We start from the raw sequence: 17,280 nt of genomic DNA, 5'->3' as shown, positions 1-17,280 counted from the left end.
ATATATATATATATATATATATATATATACACACACACACACACACATATATACGTATATATATAAAATTAGCCAGGTGTGGTGGTGCTTGTCTGTAATCCCAGCTACTCAGGAGGCTGAGGCAGGATAATCACTTGAACCCAGGAGGCGGACATTGCAGTGAGCTGAGATTGAGCCATTGCACTCCAGCGTAGGCAACAAGAGTGAAACTCCCTCTCAGAAAAAAAGAACTGCCCATATGGCATATCCTTTATAAAAAAGTATTTTATGGGCTGCATAGTATTCTATTTAATAGGTCCATCATAGTTCATTTAGCATCCCTCTCTCTTGAACATTTAGACTTTCTAACTATCAAAAATAATGTTACAATAGGCATCTTTGTACATGATTATTTTTCTGTATTTAGAAATATTTCTCTAGGCTGGCTCCCTGGTAATGGATTTATAGGGTCAAAAAGCATGAATGTGCTGCCAAACTGCTTTCCTGAAGAGTTAGGTTGCCTGTTGGTTCTCCCACCCATAATATATATCCATTAGCTGGGTTTTCTACTTGATCAAACCACCAGCACTTAGCCAAAGCCTTAAAAGGCAAACTGTTCAAGCTCAGACATACAAATCATCCAAGATGATTTTCCCACATCTCTTCGGCCCTGTGGCAAGGGTCTTCACCCCCACCCTCCACCCTCTGCCCCATGGAAATGCAGGCGGTGAACTGAGGCTTAGCTGGGAAATAGCCTAGCTCCAAGATGGAAAGCAAGCCTCCCAAAGCTACTCCCCCTTCTAATTACAGCATTTCCTATCTGTGTGGCAGCTCTGGCATGGCTGCTTCAGTCAATATTTACCAAGTGTCTATTGTGTGCCACTTCCTCCTCTGCCAATAGTCCCATAATCAAAGCACGTGTCAGGGAGGGGTTGGCTAGAAGCGAGAGGGACTCCTCTGCAGAACTCAGAAGCTGGTGCCCTTGAGCAGAGCTCTGGAAGATAGGTGCATAGTTGTTCTCCAGGTACCCAGGAGCTACCTGTGGAGGAGTATTACACATTCTGGGCAGGAACAGGGGTTAGCATTTACAGAGTCACAGAGACTAAGAGAGCTGCGGAGGGCTGGGCACTGCTAGACCACACAGTGTAGGGCATAGGGAAAGTAGAGAGAATGGTTGAGCCAGGAGGAAATAGGGGTGCATTTTGAGCCTATAGAAAAAAGTTCTGATCAAGTTTAAGGGCAAAGTCAAGTTTACAGTTCAAGGTCAAGGCAGGTCTAAAGCTCAAGGTCAGATTTATATTATAGAATATAATCCTGTACCAGGTCTGCCAAATATGGACTGGGAAGAGATGAGGAGAAGCACCTGGAGAGGTCAGAGATGATGAAGTTTTAATGAGGGCTATAAAAGTCAAAATGAGAGTGGAGGTGACGAGGTGACAGAAGTAAAGGTAGCTTCAAGAGAAATTTAGGAAGTAGACTCTTTAGGGCCCCAGAAGAGACAGGCTGTAGAGAATGAGGGAGAGGGAAGAATCGTGATGACACTAAGGCCTCTGTGTGGGTTAGCTTTGCTGCCTACCCAATGTTCTAGCCCTCCTCCCTCAATAATAAAACCCTATTCAGGGGGGCAGTTTACCCAGCTAAAAACATACAAACACAGACCCCACTCTATCCAGAGTTGCAGTGGCAGTTCTGGCCTGTGAGTTGTGAACAGCGGCACCCTGGGCTTGGGAACCTGGCTAGGTGTCTGTTATCCTGCAAGGGCTAAAAGAGGAATGGGCATCATGCCTTCAGAGGCTTGGAGTCTTCCCAGGTGCTAGGAACAGAGCTAGATTCAGAATCAAGGCTTAGTAAACACCTGCTGAGGGAAGTCAGGCAGCCAAGCGGATGACCTGGCAGTTCTGAGAACCCCATCCCATCAATTCAGGCACCAGGAAGAGGGCCCCTGAGAGAGCTCCATCCTCTCAGCCTCTTGGGACAAAGCCTAGTACAGTATGGAGGCCACAGTACTTGGGGCCAGGACACTCAGCTCTGCCATTGAGTATGACTCAGACCTGAGGCATATCTCTCTTGCCCCTCAGTCTGCCAATCTATAAAGTGGAGATAACACATCCCACCTCATAGAGCTGTTGTGACAACCTGACCTCTGTCTGCCTTGTCAGCCTTGTCTCCCACACACTTCCTTCACAATTCATCTTGAAAATTCACTGGACTTCTGCCTATGCAGTGCTGTCTTCCCTGGAAAGCTCTCCCAAACCTCTTCAGACTACTTATCTTCCAAGTTCAACCCAGGCCTGAATGCTTGTGTGTAGCCTCAAGGGAGACAGAGTTCACAGCCCTGTGGTACATGCCCCTTTCAGAGCTCATGGTGCATCAATAGGATACATGCTGTTTACACACATCTCCACCTGTAGACTACAGTCTCCCACCTTTTGGGAGTTACTGAGCCTACATGTATACATGCGTGCACACATATATGTGTGTGCTGCTGGTGAGCTGAGAAAAAGGTCTGACAGAAGAGGTCACAAGGCCCTCGTCCAGGCTCCACCCAACTCAGAACAAATCCGAAAAGCTGTGGGCACTGCTCCAGCCAGTGCATCCCCCAATCTGGTCAGTGTAGAGCTCAACAAACCTTCCTTACTGAATAGATAGCCTCTCCTCTTCTGCCTCCAAAAGGCCTTTTGATGGCTTGGTGCTGACACATGCTCCTTACCCTTGCTGTTGGAAGGGTCAGCTGGAGAGCTCTGCTCCAGCCTCTCATCCACAGGAAGGCGCTGCTGTGCACATCTTCACAAGATGAGGGATGCTAAGTCACCTTACTCACCCAGGGTCACAGGAACAAAAGGTATCAAGGGCCAGCCAGGCCCCACTGGACAGCAGAGCCGTTTGTGGACTCTGACACTAGACCTTCCTGGCATCTAAGGGACTCAGGCTCCCTGTTTGCAAAATAAGACTGTTGGGACCTGTGAGCTTTATGCAGGTCCAGATGCTATACTTTCATGGTTCTAGATGGTAGAAGGGAAGAACTGAATGCAGAAGTTGGAATCTGGGCCAGGCACAGTGGCTCATGCCTGTAATCCCAGCACTTTGAGAGGCTGAAGTGGGTAGATGGCTTAAGTACAGGAGTTTAAGACCAGCCTGGCCAACATGGCAAAGCCCTGTCTCTACTTAAAAATATAAAAATTAGCCAGGCATGGTGGTTTATGCCTGTAATCCCAGCTGCTCAGGAGGCTGTGGCAGGAGAATCGCTTGAACCCAGGAGGCAGAGGTTGCAGTGAGCCAAGATTGCACCTCTTCCCTCCAGCCTGATCAAAAGAACAAAACTCCGTCTCAAAAAAAAAAAAAATTCAGCCAGATATGGTGGTGCACACCTGTGGTCCCAGCTATTTGGGAGGCTAAGGTGGGAAGATCACCTGAGCCCAGGAGGTGGAGGCTGCAGTGAGCCATGATGGTGCCACTGTACTCCAGCCTTGGTGACAGAGTGAGATCCTGTCTCACAAAGAAGAAGAAGAAGGGGAAGAAGAAGAAGAGGAAGAAGAAGAAGAAGAAGAAGAAGAAGAAGAAGAAGAAGAAGAAGAAGAAGAAGCAGCAGCAGCAGCAGCAGCAGCAGCAGCAGCAGAAGCAGTACTTAGAGTCTCTCAGGAAACCAGTCTTCCTATCAGTGCCTCTCTCACCCACTCATATACACTGAGTACGAAACTTCCATCAGGTTCTCTAAAGGCTAGCCCTACACACTGGGAGAGTATATTTGCAAAATATATATTTAACAAGGACTTATATCCAGAATGTATAAAATACTCTCATTCAACTCAGTAAGAAGGCCAACATCCCAGTTTTTTTTTTTTAATTAATGGTCAAAATACTTGAACAGACACTTCACCAAAAAAGGATATGTGGCTGTCAAATAGGCACAAAAAGATGCTAAATGTCACTAGTCGTTAGGAAAATGCCCATTAAAGCTGTAAGGAGATACCACTACAAGCCTATTAGAATGGCTAAGATTAAAAAGATTGACCATACCAAGTCCTGATGAGGATGTAGGAGAGCTGAAACTCCCTTAACACTACCAGTAGGAATGTCAAATGGTACAGATGCTTTGTAAACACTCTGGCAGTTTCTTAAAAAGTTACATATATATTTACCAAATGATATAGGCATTCTTCTCCTATGAACTTACCCAAGAAAATAGGAAAATGTATGTCAATTGAAAGATTTATACACAGACATTTATAACAGCTTTAGTTGTAATAGCCACACACAAAAAAAAAAACCTGGAAAAAACGAAATGCCCATCAACAGATGAATGTATAAACAAATGATAATTTATCCTTTCTTTATACTATGGAATATGAATTTGAGAACAGCCTGGCCAACATGGTGAAACCCCATCTCTACCAAAAAATAAAAATAAAATAAATAAGCCAGGCATGGTGGCATGTGCCTGTAATCCCAGCTACTTGGGAGGCTGAGGCAGGAGAATTGCTTGCACCTGGGAGGTAGAGGTTGCAGTGAGCTGAGATGGCACCACTGTGCTCCAGCCTGGGTGACAGAGCAAGACTCTGTCTTGGAAAAAAAAAGGAATAAACTATTGGTATATACAACATGAATCTCAAAATAATTATGCTGAGTAAAAAGCCAAACCAAAAATGTGCATATTACATTATTCCGTTTATATAAATTACTAGAAAATGTGAAGTAACCTGTACTGACTGAAAGCAGATCAGTCATTGCCTGAGGATGAGGAGGGAGGAAACTTTTGGGGATGATGGACATGTTCACTATCCTAATTGTGGTGATGGTTTCATCAGTATAGCTTTGCACAGTGGCAGAATCATAGCCAATGTGGTTTATCCAAGGCATGATTATTGCTAATTGAAAGAAATAAAAAAGAAATATGTTAAGATTTACCAAACTGTACTTTAGATATGTACAGCTTGTTGTTATCAACTATATTTCAATAAAGTTAGAAGGAGGAGGAGGGGAAGGAGTGGAAAAAAGGAAAGGGGAAGCATAGCAAACAGGAGTTGTCTTAGGAAGCCAGGCAAACAACACAAATGACACACGCACACAGACACTGACACCACACACACACAGACACTGACACACAGACACACACAGATGCACACACACAGATACACACAGGCAGAGACACACACACAGGCATGCACAGACACACACACATAGACACACACAGACACACACAGATACACACACATAGACATCTACACAGACACAGATACACACACAGACACACATACAGACACATACACAGACACATAGACACGCAGGCACAGACAGACACACAGGCACACACAGAGACACTGACACACACACAGATACAAACACAGACACACAGGCACACATACAGACACACACACACAGACACACACAATGACACACACACAGATACACACAGGCACACACACAGGCACACACAGACATGCACAGGCACACATACAGACACACGCACAGACACACACACAGGCACACATACACACACAGACACACATACACACACAGACATAGACACACACACAGACATAGACATACACAGAAAGAGACACATACACACACAGACACAGAGTATGAAACTCCCACATGGCCTTTAGTCCCAAGGAATCTCTCAGTCCAAGTTTCCATCTGATAGGGACAAGAAAGCTTCTTGTCATTTACTCAGCATTTTTCTAGAGTGTTTCCTGTGTGCCTGGTTTGTGCTGGGCACTGGGAATTCAGAGACAAACAATCCTAGCCCCAGGAAATTATTTCTAGCAGCAACGGTATAGCCTTCCCCAAATTCAACCTAAACATCTAGCCACATGCCCCTAACATCCCAGCCAGATTCCCTTCACAGAGTCCCTCAGAGCCCTTCCTCTTGGGCCTGATTTTGTTTCTACCCTTGTTACCTCTTGGGAGAAAGCCTTCACTTAGCTCACAACTCCAGCAGAATTCTCTCTTTTATCTGTGCAAAACAGACATCCAACCTGAACCCCAACTGATTTCTAATAATTGACCAATGAGATCTGAGTGTGATTCTTCACAGAATCACAAAAATTCTGAACAGCAAAGAATCTGAAGGTTTCAAAGCCCAACATCCACCTGACTGAAGTTCTGTTTCTCTGAACAACATTCCTGTTCTACAGTCACCTGGACCCAGTTTGAATACCTCCAGTGAGGAGGGAGCTCACTACCAACTGAAGATGTGTTGAAGCTCTGGAAAAGTAGGGAAGTTATAAAGTAATTCCTATACAACATGGATGAAAGGGTACTGGCATTTATTAATCACCTACTGTGTCTAATAAATGAAGCCCCTGGACTAAGTATGGGCTTTACACATAGATTTCTAATCTGGTTTAATTACCATGCCAGCTTTGCTCTTAGGAGGCCTGGGTTATGATTATAATGCCCACATTTACTATTGAGGTACTAAGGGTCAGATAAATTAAGTGACTTGCCCAGTCACAAAATCAGTCTATGGCAGAGACGGAGACAGCAGTCCAAGCACCTCCAGCTCCAGTCTGTGCTCTCTCTTCTCAACCACCTAGAGGGCAGGGCAAGGGGGCCAAGGAGCCTGGTGCTGCCTAGGCTTGGATCCTGGTCTTTTTCATCCAGATGGCTGGCCTCAGGGATTCCTTATAACACCCAGCTCTGCCAGGGTAACAGCTTCTGAGGCCTTCTCCCTCAGGCACATGGTCCAAGAGTGAGGAGCTCCCCTCCAGTGGCGGGGGAAGGGGCTCTCCGGAAGGAAGCCACAAAACAGAGTGTTGGCTCAAATGGTCTACAGCGCCAATCTAGGCCCTGGGTGCCACCCAGGGAGGGCTGGTCTCTGCAGGTCAGGGAATAGGAAGGTGTGGAGGGCCCAGGTCCTCTCCATCCTCTGAGAGCACAGAGCTTAGGCTGGTAAGAGCCTGGGCTCTGTGAAGGTGCTGCGGGAGTTGGAAGTGGGACCCCTGAGAGATTGTGTTTGAGTTGGGCTTTGAGACAGATCTGAACATGGAGAGAGAGCAGTACTAGTAGGAAGAAAATTTCAGGCAGAGGGAACAGGGCAAGTAAAAGTAATTGAGGTGGAAAGGAATGGCGGGGAGGAAATACTGCTAACTGGGGTAGAACATGTCCAAGGGTCACTTGGGGACTTTTCTGAAGTCATAACGCATCAAAATGTCCTTCTCTAGCTCTTAGGCCACCTCACTCCTATCAGGTCCAGGGCTAGCAACCTTGCTTTAAGAGCCCACCTAAGCTTTGAGGAGGAAGGAATGTACATTCACAGGCCTAAGAGGACAGAAATGGGGAGAAGAGGAGAATGAGAAAGCAAAATGAGGGGCAGGGAGAGTTTGGGCTCTGGAATCAGGTATTTGGTAGCTCAGCCACCATGTAAGAGCTGTGGGATCATGGACAAATTGCTTCAGTTTCCTATAGTTCGGCTTCCCTTTATATAATAATGCTTTCCTTACCTGGGCTGTCAGGAGGATGTTATAAGGTCACATATCCCCTGAGCCTGACATGTAGTGTAGCTGATATCATTAACCTGGACAAGAGTCGGGACTTAGAGGGTCAGAAAAGCAATCGAGGCCCATAGAAACAGGAGGAAGGCTGTTTTATCGGGCTGTTTTCCACAGGGGACCGCAACAGATCATCCCATCTGCTTTCAGGCAGGAATAATCGATTTCTCCTTGGCAGATGAGAAAATGGCCCAGGGGGTAACACAATTTGTCTGAAGTCGCAGGCTAATAAGTGGTGGAACTGGAAATGAGCCAGGCCTGACTCTGAAGCAGTGAGTGGCTCCCAGAAGGCCCAGGGGCGCTTAAGTGGATAGAGCTCCTCCTTTTTTGGCTCTGAGCCCCAAAAGTGAAGAAGGTGGCTACTGTCAGAAGACTTAGGTTGCCCCATGACATTTCCCTCACAGCAGAGGAGATGTTTAGAACGCCCCTTCTCCCTCTGGGGCTAGATGTCCAAAGTCTGCCACTTCTGAAAGGGAGGCTGGAAGGGAGAGTGAATGGTACAATGCAAACAGAGGGAGTGTGTGGGAAGTAATACGGGGGAAGTGGTGCCAAACTGGCTGCCTAATGAGGCTTTGGGAAAGACCCAGGACTCAGGATTTATTGTGCCTCTGTTTCCACCATTTTAAAAGCCAGAAAGGACAGGGAGCTGCCCTTTGCTGAAGAGCACCAGACTGATGGCCTAGCCTGACTAGAGAGCTCAGTGCCCTCAGACTCACCATCTTTACACAGTCCTCCTCTGCTCCCTTGCCTAGCGCCAGCTCTTTAGATCCTGTTCTAGTTCCTCCTCTTCCTCTGGGAAGCCTTCTCAGATAGTCCCGACCTACAGCCATTCTTTCTCCTGGGAATGCCAGTGGCACCCACTGCTTGCCTCACCTGTGACCAGCCCTATACTAGAATTCCAGATCATCTGGGTTACAGCTGTCAAGAACAGCCTTTCCAAACTCCATCCCATGGCAAGAATTCCTCCTAGAACATCCAGCCCTATGTGAGCAGCCCAGAGATGAGGTGCTAGCTCTCAAAACACATTTTTTACTAGATTTTTAAATTTTCTCCCTTTTCTCCCTTGAACTGAGCCAAAATTTGCCGCCTTTGCTGGCACTTGCAAGGGACTGGTCTGGCATCTGTCCCTCAGGGCATGCAGAAGCCCACACTCTCTCCTGTGCCTGCACTTTGAATACCTTTACCCCTGAAGACAACTATTCCTTCACTACAGTGTGGGAAGCCATATCCTGTATACCTGTGTTGGAGTCCTCATCCCACCCCTTGTGCTTACATAACTTTGGGCCAGTTTCTTCTTCCTAGTGGTCCTAGCTTCCTTAACAATTAAAACACTTCCTATCTTACCAAGCAGCACAGTGCCTCACCTGTTGCATGTGTTCAACAAATGGTAGTTGAATTTATTTTTTGTTCACCAAGAGGCAGTATGGCTTAGAGGAAAGAACACAGCTCTGATGCCAAACAGACTGGCATCTAAGCATAGGCTCTGCAACACAGCAGCTGTGTAACCTTGAACAAATTCCTTCCCCTCTCTAAGTCTCAGTGTCCTCCTCTATAAAACGAGAATAACATATGCTAAGTGAGCCTGGATTGGTTGACTGCTTCTTTTTGTCTCTGAATCATCTGTATGTTGCCTTTCTTCTGCGTCGGCCCAGTTTCCCAGGCTACCAATAATGCAGTTCTATCACTGTGTGGCAGGCACAGTGCTGAGAGCTTTAGATGAAGATTCCATTCAATCCCTATCCACTGTGTAAAATGGGTGCTATGATGGCTAGCACCTCATACTCAGAAGACACACAGTCAAATGGTAGCTGTGGTTAATATTTCTATGTGTCAGGCCCTGTGCACCACTCACATACCTTCCCTCCAACCAGGCTAAACAGCTACCTGAGGGTAGGGACCACATCTTTGTGCCTGCGTGTAGAGCAGATCCCCAGTACATGCTGGTTGAATGAATGGATATAAATACTTCTTTACATTTCTTCACTGTGGCCAGAATAGAACCTTATCATCATAGGTGCTTAATGAATATTTGATTTACTGGAGCCACAAAAAATGTAAACTGTCATCAGTGGCTGTAAGCTGAATCCTAGAAGGCCCTGAAGCCCTGGTAGGGTTCCTTCTGCTAATTAAGAGGTCCTGTGAGGTCCTTCTCTAAGAACACTCTAGGCTCTCTCTACAACCAGATCCCAACTTTCCCTCTGCAGGGAACATGTGGCAGAGTTGTCCACAGAGAGACTGCTTGCTGTCCGGACCACAGCACAACCAAAGAAGAGGGCAGCAGCAGCTCTGCTGCAAGGCTGGCATGGCTTCCAAAGAACAGGAGCTGGTGGGGTGCAGTGGTTCACGCCTGTAATCCCAGCACTTTGGGAGGCCGAGGTGGGCAGATCATGAGGTCAGGAGATTGAGACCATCCTGGCTAACACTGTGAAACCCCGTCTCTACTAAAAATACAAAAAACTAGTCAGGCATGGTGGCATGTGCCTGTAGTCCTAGCTACTCAGGAGGCTGAGGCAGGAGAATTGCTTGAACCCGGAGGTGGAGGTTGCAATGAGCCAAGATCATGCCACTGCACTCCAGCCTCTCCAGCCTGGGCAACACAGCGAGACTCCATCAAAAAAAAAAAAAAAGAATAGGAACACAGGAACTACCCCACACACTGAGGACCTGCCAGGTACCTTTCTTCACGCCTCTTTCTCAAAGGTGGCTCCTATGCCAGCCTGCACAGACCACTAGCCAAGTTTCCTCTTCTGAAGCTGCCAACCAAGCTTTAGAGACCCTGTGGTAGAGAGGTGTGGCTAGGGCCAACTTCAAGGAGTGCAGAGGTTATCTGGAGGCCTCTATCCCCAGAGACTCAATCCTAACAGTGTTGCCAAAAGGGAAGGGGCACCATCAGGGCCTTTGAAGCTGGGGGAGCCAGAAGCAGAAGATCACAAGCTGCCAACGTCAGGCTAAATGCCCCAGCCTTGCAAACAAGGCATTCCCTGGCCTAGGCTGCCTTTCCAGCCTTCTTTCCTTTCTCCGCCTTTGTCTGTGGGCCAGCCAATAACTACTGAGCACTATGTGCCCAGCATCTAAAACTTTGCATCTGAGGTCACAGACTGATGGCCTGTCACATACACATTTTAATATGTGCCTAGTCAGTCAAATTTTAAAAATTAGGAGATGTCACAAACAAATATCCAGAGTCCTATCTTATAAATCAGAAGATCTGATAACACTGGGCACATGTTCTTGTAGGCAAGAAGGGTGGGAGCAGGATAGCAGCTGCCTCTTTCAAGCAAGCACTTTCCAATTTGCTACAACCCTGGCCTGTTTTACCTTTGTAGACAATAGCATTTGACATCCCTTGCTTAACATCTTTCATTTTGCTGTAGAGACTTTCTCATGACCTTAGGAGACAACATCATTTCCCAATTTTACAGATGAGGAAACAAAGGCTCTGAGGGAAAAAAATATCTGGGCCAAAATTCAAACCCCAGCAGCCCAACTTCAGAGCCAAACACAGGAACGCTAGTCCATGGCAAAATGAAGAAAATATAGACAGGGCAGTGAAAGTCTAACAAAGCAAAAACGTATTCAATTTGAAGGAATGCTAATTTTTTCTGATAACATGGCTTTCTTACTTGTGGGAATAGAAGTATTAAAATGTTCTTTCTCTTATTATATGGTAGTGACAGTAAAGAGAACACTAAGTGTCATCCGAAGGTCCTCATCTGGTAAAATAAAAAGCTAGCCAACCTAGGATGGATTCACAAATGCACTTATCTTTATGAAATCTAAGCCCAGGACCCACTGCTCTGCTACAGACTTCTAGGCATTCCACCTGTCTGGAGGAGCCTAGTCCTCCAGTATGTCCCAGTATGACAGCAATATTCTGCTACTCCTCTTGGTTAAAACAAAAAACAAAAACATATAACTTCATCTAACCGTATCTGCATCATTCTATTTTTGCAGAGGTGGCTTTTGAACTGAGCTTTTCCCCAGCTCTCTCCCTCCAGCAAATCCACAGAACATACTTCTTATTATATTTGTTCATACTTATTATATTTGTCTTATTCTTCCTCAAATTAAAATTATATGTATCCTATCCACCCTTCTACCCCTTAAAGTCATTATAGAACAGAAGAAAGACACTTTGGGAGGCCAAGGCAGGTGAATTGCCTGAGGTCAGGAGTTTGAGACCAGCCTGGCCAACATGGAGAAAGCCCATCTCTACTAAAAATACAAAAACTAACCAGGTATGGTGGTGCATGCCTATAGTCCCAGCTACTTGGGAGGCTGAGGAAGGAGAATCACTTGAACCTGGGAGGCGGAGGTTATAGTGAACCAGGATCATGCCACTGCACTCTAGCCTGGTCAACAGAGCAAGACTCTGTCTCCAAAAAAAAAAAAGAAAAGAAAAGGAAGAAGAAAGAGTTGCTGAATTGTTAGCCACTCAGAGCTAAAAAAAGCTCTTAGAGATCATCATCTCTGACTCCCATTTTACAAGCATGGAAAAGCAAAGGGTCTGACCTAAGGCCACCCAGTGGGTCAATGGCAGAGCTGGGGTGAGGACCCAGGTCTCTTGACTCCTCTGTGCTGGCTCTGCCTGCCGCGTCAGGCTGCTTCCCAGCCACTCCCTTTTGGTTGGCTCAGCACCTCAATTCAGAGGACAGTGCTGAGCATGCGACAAACACTCATAAATATCTGATTAATGCAAAGCAGCCTGGGACACACAGGCCTCTGCCTCTCCAAGGCCCTCAGCTTGAGCTTCACATCACCTGCATCAAGACTTCCCTCAGCACCAGCTGCCCATCAAATGAAGAACTGGCACCCCGGGCCTCTGGTGGCCTAGATGTAGAAAGACCCCATGTGGCTCAGAAATGCAATTCCCATTAGGCCAGAGTTATGAACCAAGCCCTGCTGAATAATCTTAGGCACATGTCTTCACTTCTCAGGTGTTAGGTGCTCCTCCAGACAGGTGGAATGCCTAGAATGGACATGAAGAAAAATTACCCAAGCCTATCAGATGGTTATAGGCGCGAGACAGTCTTTTTCAGAAGAATTTCAGAAACCTGCTTCTAGAAGCCTCTAAGGACAGGAAAGGTTCTGGTCTACCTGGGACAAATGGATAGTTCCATCAAAACTGTGCCACGGAGTGAGCTTGGATGGTCCCCCAGACTCTGTGTCCACCTTCTAGATTGATGAAGACAGGAGCCAACAAGTCTTTAGGGCTGTTTGGAAACATTCTAAATGGGATAGAACCCTATACTATTATTATTAAATTATTATTCACAAACTCAATGCCAAAAATAAAGAGATGTCAATGGCATCATCTCTCTAAAGCCTTCCTGACCCACTCAGTAGGAAAGATCATTCCCTTCCCTCTGTCTCCCCACCCCCTCACACACATATCAGTATGTCTTATAGCTTCCAGATATTTTCTCATACCTACATGTTTAGGCATCTGTCTCCCTCTGTTAGATACGAGCTTCTTAAAACTAGGACTCGCCATTTACTCTTTCTTGTATGCTGTACACTTAGCCCAGGGCCTAGCTAATAAATGACAAATGCTGATCAATGTTCAGCAAGTTAAGGAATCCCCTCCACCTCCAATACTGGAACGAGGTTGCATGTAGGCCTTTTAGAGCCAGTAGACGCATGCGATCATTTGAGGGATGGGAACTCTCAGAGGGAAACTGGCTTACCCATGGTTACACAGTCATTGGAAGGGCTCAGACTAAAAGCAACCCTTTGGACACCCAGTCCAGTGCACTTTCAGCTAAACATTTTCTAGGTTCTATGACACACTGGTTGCACAACTCTAGGTAAGACCCTTTGCCTCTCTGCCTTGGCTTTCTCACTTATAAAAATGGGTAAATTTATACATATATATATATATATATATATATATATATATATATAATAGTGCCTACATAATGGGATAATCTGAGCAGTAAATAATTAAACCCCTGTAAAACAGAGCACAACACATAAGAAGACTCAAGGCTGGGTGCAGTGACTCATGCATGTAATCCCAGAACTTTGGGAGGCAAGGTGGGCGGATCACCCCAAGGTCAGGAGTTTGAGACCAGCCTGACCAACATGGTGAAACCCTGTTGCTACTAAAATACAAAAAATTAGCTGGGCATGGTGGCACGTGCCTGTAATCCCAGCTACTTGGGAGGCTGAGGCAGGAGAATTGCTTGAACCTGGGAGGTGGATGTTGCAGTGAGTCAAGATTGTGCCATTGCACTCCAGCTTGGGCAACAAGAATGAAACTCCATCTCAGAAAAGAAGACGACTCAAAAAATGTGTCTGTCTTGACTGTCATTCAGGCCTAACCATTATCCTTGGTAAAGGGGCACCCACCAACCATCAGCAAAGGAGAGCTCTTGATGAAAGGAAAACTCACCATTCCTGACTCTCACAGTTTTCAACCAGGAAGTACCCTGCAACAATCACTTGAGAGAAACGCCTGATGTCTCACCATAAAATGTTCACAGCTTTTTCTTCTCCACACCCCTATACACATTTGCAAATGCACACACAGCTCATAGCATCAGCAAAGTATGCATGAAGAGGAAGTGAAACCTTTGGCACAGCATGTTCCAGACAGATCTGGTGTCAGGTAACAGGTCTAGCTGCGCAAGCATGAGCAAGTCACTCAATCTCTCCAAGCCTCAGTCTCCTCATCTTTGAAATAGGCATTATTTGCTATAAGGATTACCTCAGATAGTTAATGGTCTAGGGCTTCAGAAATGACATTGAGGGTAATAATAGTTGTTTGATTTTTATTTAACAAAATCCACTTGACAGAATGTCAGAAGCAGAAGGGGTATTAAAGATGACTTAGTCCAGTCCCATCATTATATAGACGGGCACACAGAGGCCTTGAGGGGAGGCCTGACTGGCCCAAGGTCATGTAATAAGGTGGTGGTTGAATGGGACATTGGACCTGGGTTTCATGACTTTCTACTGCATATCCACGTTGGCCACTTGATTCTAATTATCTGCTCCCCTCCCTCACACACAGAAAATGACTAGAATCATTCCCTTCCCAATCCTGCCTTCACAGTCATGTCACACCAACCAGTGCCATCTGGATCCCTTTTTGCCAACATCACCACCCTCCCAGGCACATCTGGCCCCTTTCGGTCTAGTCAGGAGCCTTAGGGGGTAGGCAAAGCATCTGTTCACCACCAGTAATAGCAATAATAACAGTAGTAGAAATAATAATAATGACAGCCAACAACCTGTATGATATCCTACACTTAAAAGGACTTTCGCCTCTACAATCAACACATTCCTAGTTTCTCCCTAACCTAGTTGGACTAGGGACATAATTTCCTCAAGTTCATTTCATTCAATACTTACAGCACCTACTTTGGGCTGACTCATGGGCCAGAGGCTGGAGACATAGAAAGGAAAATGACAGGGCCTCTGCCAAACAGAAATTGAGAATGGAGGTGGGGGGACATGACAACTTATTTTGGCCCAAATGGTGCAGCAGCAACACCCTCCACCCGGCCCTGTGGGGAACCTCCTTTACCATGCTGTCAAAAGGCAGAAGGTATCTGTGGAATAGAGAGGAAAAAGACTTGTGTGCTAGGCTGAAAATGACAGCAGGAAGGAAGATAAAGAATTGAAAATACAGGCACCAAAAACATGACTCCTGGCCTCAGGGTGACTCTAGGGAGACACTCCAGGGAGAGCAAGAGAGCCGCAGTGAGATTCGCATGAGATCTGGAAGACCTGATCCCTGCCCTGCTGCCAGCACACAAGATTCTGCTGCTTCTGTTCCCTCAGAGACTCCGCCCTTGGATGCCAGGATTTTCCATACCCAATGCTGGGCTATAGGTCTCCTTGGGACCATCATTTGCTGGAATGATGTCACAGTCCTTGCAGTGGAAATGCTGCTGCCTAGGCTCTGAGCCTGGTGGCCCAGCACACTTCAGCATTCATTACCCCTGGCAGGGACACCATCCGCAGGGGTGTGGAAGAGACTGGTAGGGGAGGGGGAGGGGAAGGAGAAGACGACTATAAGCAGCCACCTCTTCCTCTCTTCCCCCAGTCTATCTCCTAAGTCCTGAGTTCCTGAGAACCTACTATGTGCCAGGCACAGGCACTATTTTAGGTGCTTCCACATATACCTCACTTAATCTTCGCATCAGCCCTCTGCAGGTGTACCCCTAGATTTACAGATGGAGAAACTGAAGATGGGGGAAGGGAAGTCACTTGGCAGTGCACGGATGTCACCATAGGGCTGTCTGGTGCCTCCAGTTCCTTGTGGCCCACAAGGTCAGTGTTTCACTTGAGAAGTCCAGAGTTGAAAGAGATCAACTGAGGAAACCCCAGTTATTTCATGGACCTAAATTTAAATTGCCTTAGCAAGGGGTCCCCATGACATGTAAAAGCTGCTTGAGTGATACACTGAAATTATACAGATCATTTAATCCAATTCCTGCATTTAACAGATGAGCAGACACCCACGCCTAAACAATTTTAAGATGGCTACTTGTGGCTAATTAACAAAGGGCCTAGAACCCCAATTTCTGGCACTTCCCTTACATGACTCTGCCTGCAGAGACCACCTTTTTCTGAGAAGCCTCCAACCCATCCCCACACCACCAGATGGGCAGAGAAGGCAGAGGAAACAGGCAGCATGTGACTGGCCTCTCCTTCAGTCTGCAGGGTTGGGGAAGGGAAGATGGGGCTCCCCAGGCCAGTAGGTGTTGCAAACAGCACAGCTCCCTGCTGGGAAGTGGAAGGCTTCATATCCCAGGGAAGCTCCGGGGAGACTGAGGCTCAGCTCTTCCACTCGAGGACTTAAGGGCATTTCCCCACAGATCTACTGCAGGGCCCTGATGCTTCTCAGAGGGAAAGATGGGATGGAAGCAGTCATTGGCACTTGACCTTGGGGTGGGTGTGGGGTTCCATCCTTCTCCCACCTCCAGGTACCCTTGTTCCTCCCCCAAGAAGGAAAAGAGAAGCTTAAATGTTTGCCAAATGCCAGAGAGGAAAACAAATGAAAATTGGGAGGGGTGGGGTTTCCTAAAAACCTCCTAATCGCCCACTTTGGGCATCTTCCCTGCTGCAATCAGCATCCTCTAATTCGTAAATTTCACGGAAGGGAAGGGAAGGAAGAGCTTAAAGGGATGTAGGGGAACGAAGGGAGGGTAAGAATGAGTCACGATTAACCCCTCTTAGGCTGGTACCCTCCAAGGGATTCTACCGCAGCAAGCGGTTGCAAGCAGCCCCCACCTGCCGCGGTGCAGCGCAGGGCCAGCTCCCAGCTCCGCCGCGGCCTCCTCACCTGAGTCCACTCGCCCTCCGCAGCCCCGCCGGCTCGCACCACTCCGGCCCGGCTTGGCGCAGCGCCTCTGCAGTCGTTGCTGCAGCCGCCAGGCCCTGATCAGCAACCTGCGGGGTTAGGAAAAAGAGAGAGACAGGGGCGGGTGAGCGCAGGCGGGGAACACACGGGCAGCTGAGCCCCCGGCCGCTGACAGCTGGGCCGCTTTAGCCAGAAGGCTTGGAGGACAGGCTGCCTGCCTGGTGCTCAGTCCCCTCCTCCTCGCGGCCCGCGGCCCCCACCCCACCCCACCCCACCCTCTGGCACTTGGCACTCTGGGCTGCGGCGGGTGCAGCTGGGCGGTGGGCCTGGAGGTCCCCGGGGTCCTTGTCATCACCTGCGGAGGCTTCCATGGCTTCAGCTGCCCTGCCGGGGCCGCCGAATTGCTCTCCCGAGCCCCTGCAGGAGGCGGCTAGCTGGGTGCTCCTCGGGGCTGGGGCTGCCGGGAGGGAGGGGCGGGGAGGGTGAGGTGGATGG

The 17,280-nt window shown here is 47.5% G+C and overlaps 1 protein-coding gene and 1 non-coding gene across 6 annotated transcripts in view; one reads left to right on the top strand and one right to left on the bottom strand.

Moving 5' to 3' along the window:
- Positions 1-17,280, bottom strand: part of SNPH (syntaphilin) — a 42,555-nt gene extending 25,275 nt beyond the window's left edge. For 3 of the 5 annotated variants that reach the window (XM_037733616.1, XM_017515464.2, XM_017515472.2), the window contains exons 1-2: positions 17,141-17,280; positions 16,768-16,874 (exon numbers count right to left, since the gene is read on the bottom strand). The gene's annotated coding sequence lies outside the window, so the exon portion shown is untranslated. Of the gene's footprint in view, positions 1-16,715; positions 16,875-17,140 lie in introns of all 5 variants that reach the window. The other 2 variants (XM_017515481.2, XM_017515491.2) reach the window with 2 other exon arrangements.
- LOC119469342 lies at positions 4,788-4,924 on the top strand. The gene has a single exon (XR_005198135.1). It is a non-coding gene; the product is annotated as a U4 spliceosomal RNA (small nuclear RNA).

Source organism: Cebus imitator, unplaced genomic scaffold, assembly GCF_001604975.1.
Source record: "Cebus imitator isolate Cc_AM_T3 unplaced genomic scaffold, Cebus_imitator-1.0 Scaffold18, whole genome shotgun sequence".
Lineage (NCBI taxonomy): Eukaryota > Metazoa > Chordata > Mammalia > Primates > Cebidae > Cebus > Cebus imitator.
The sequence above is the reverse complement of the archived record's forward strand: the minus strand, read 5'-3'. Positions and strand labels throughout refer to the sequence as shown.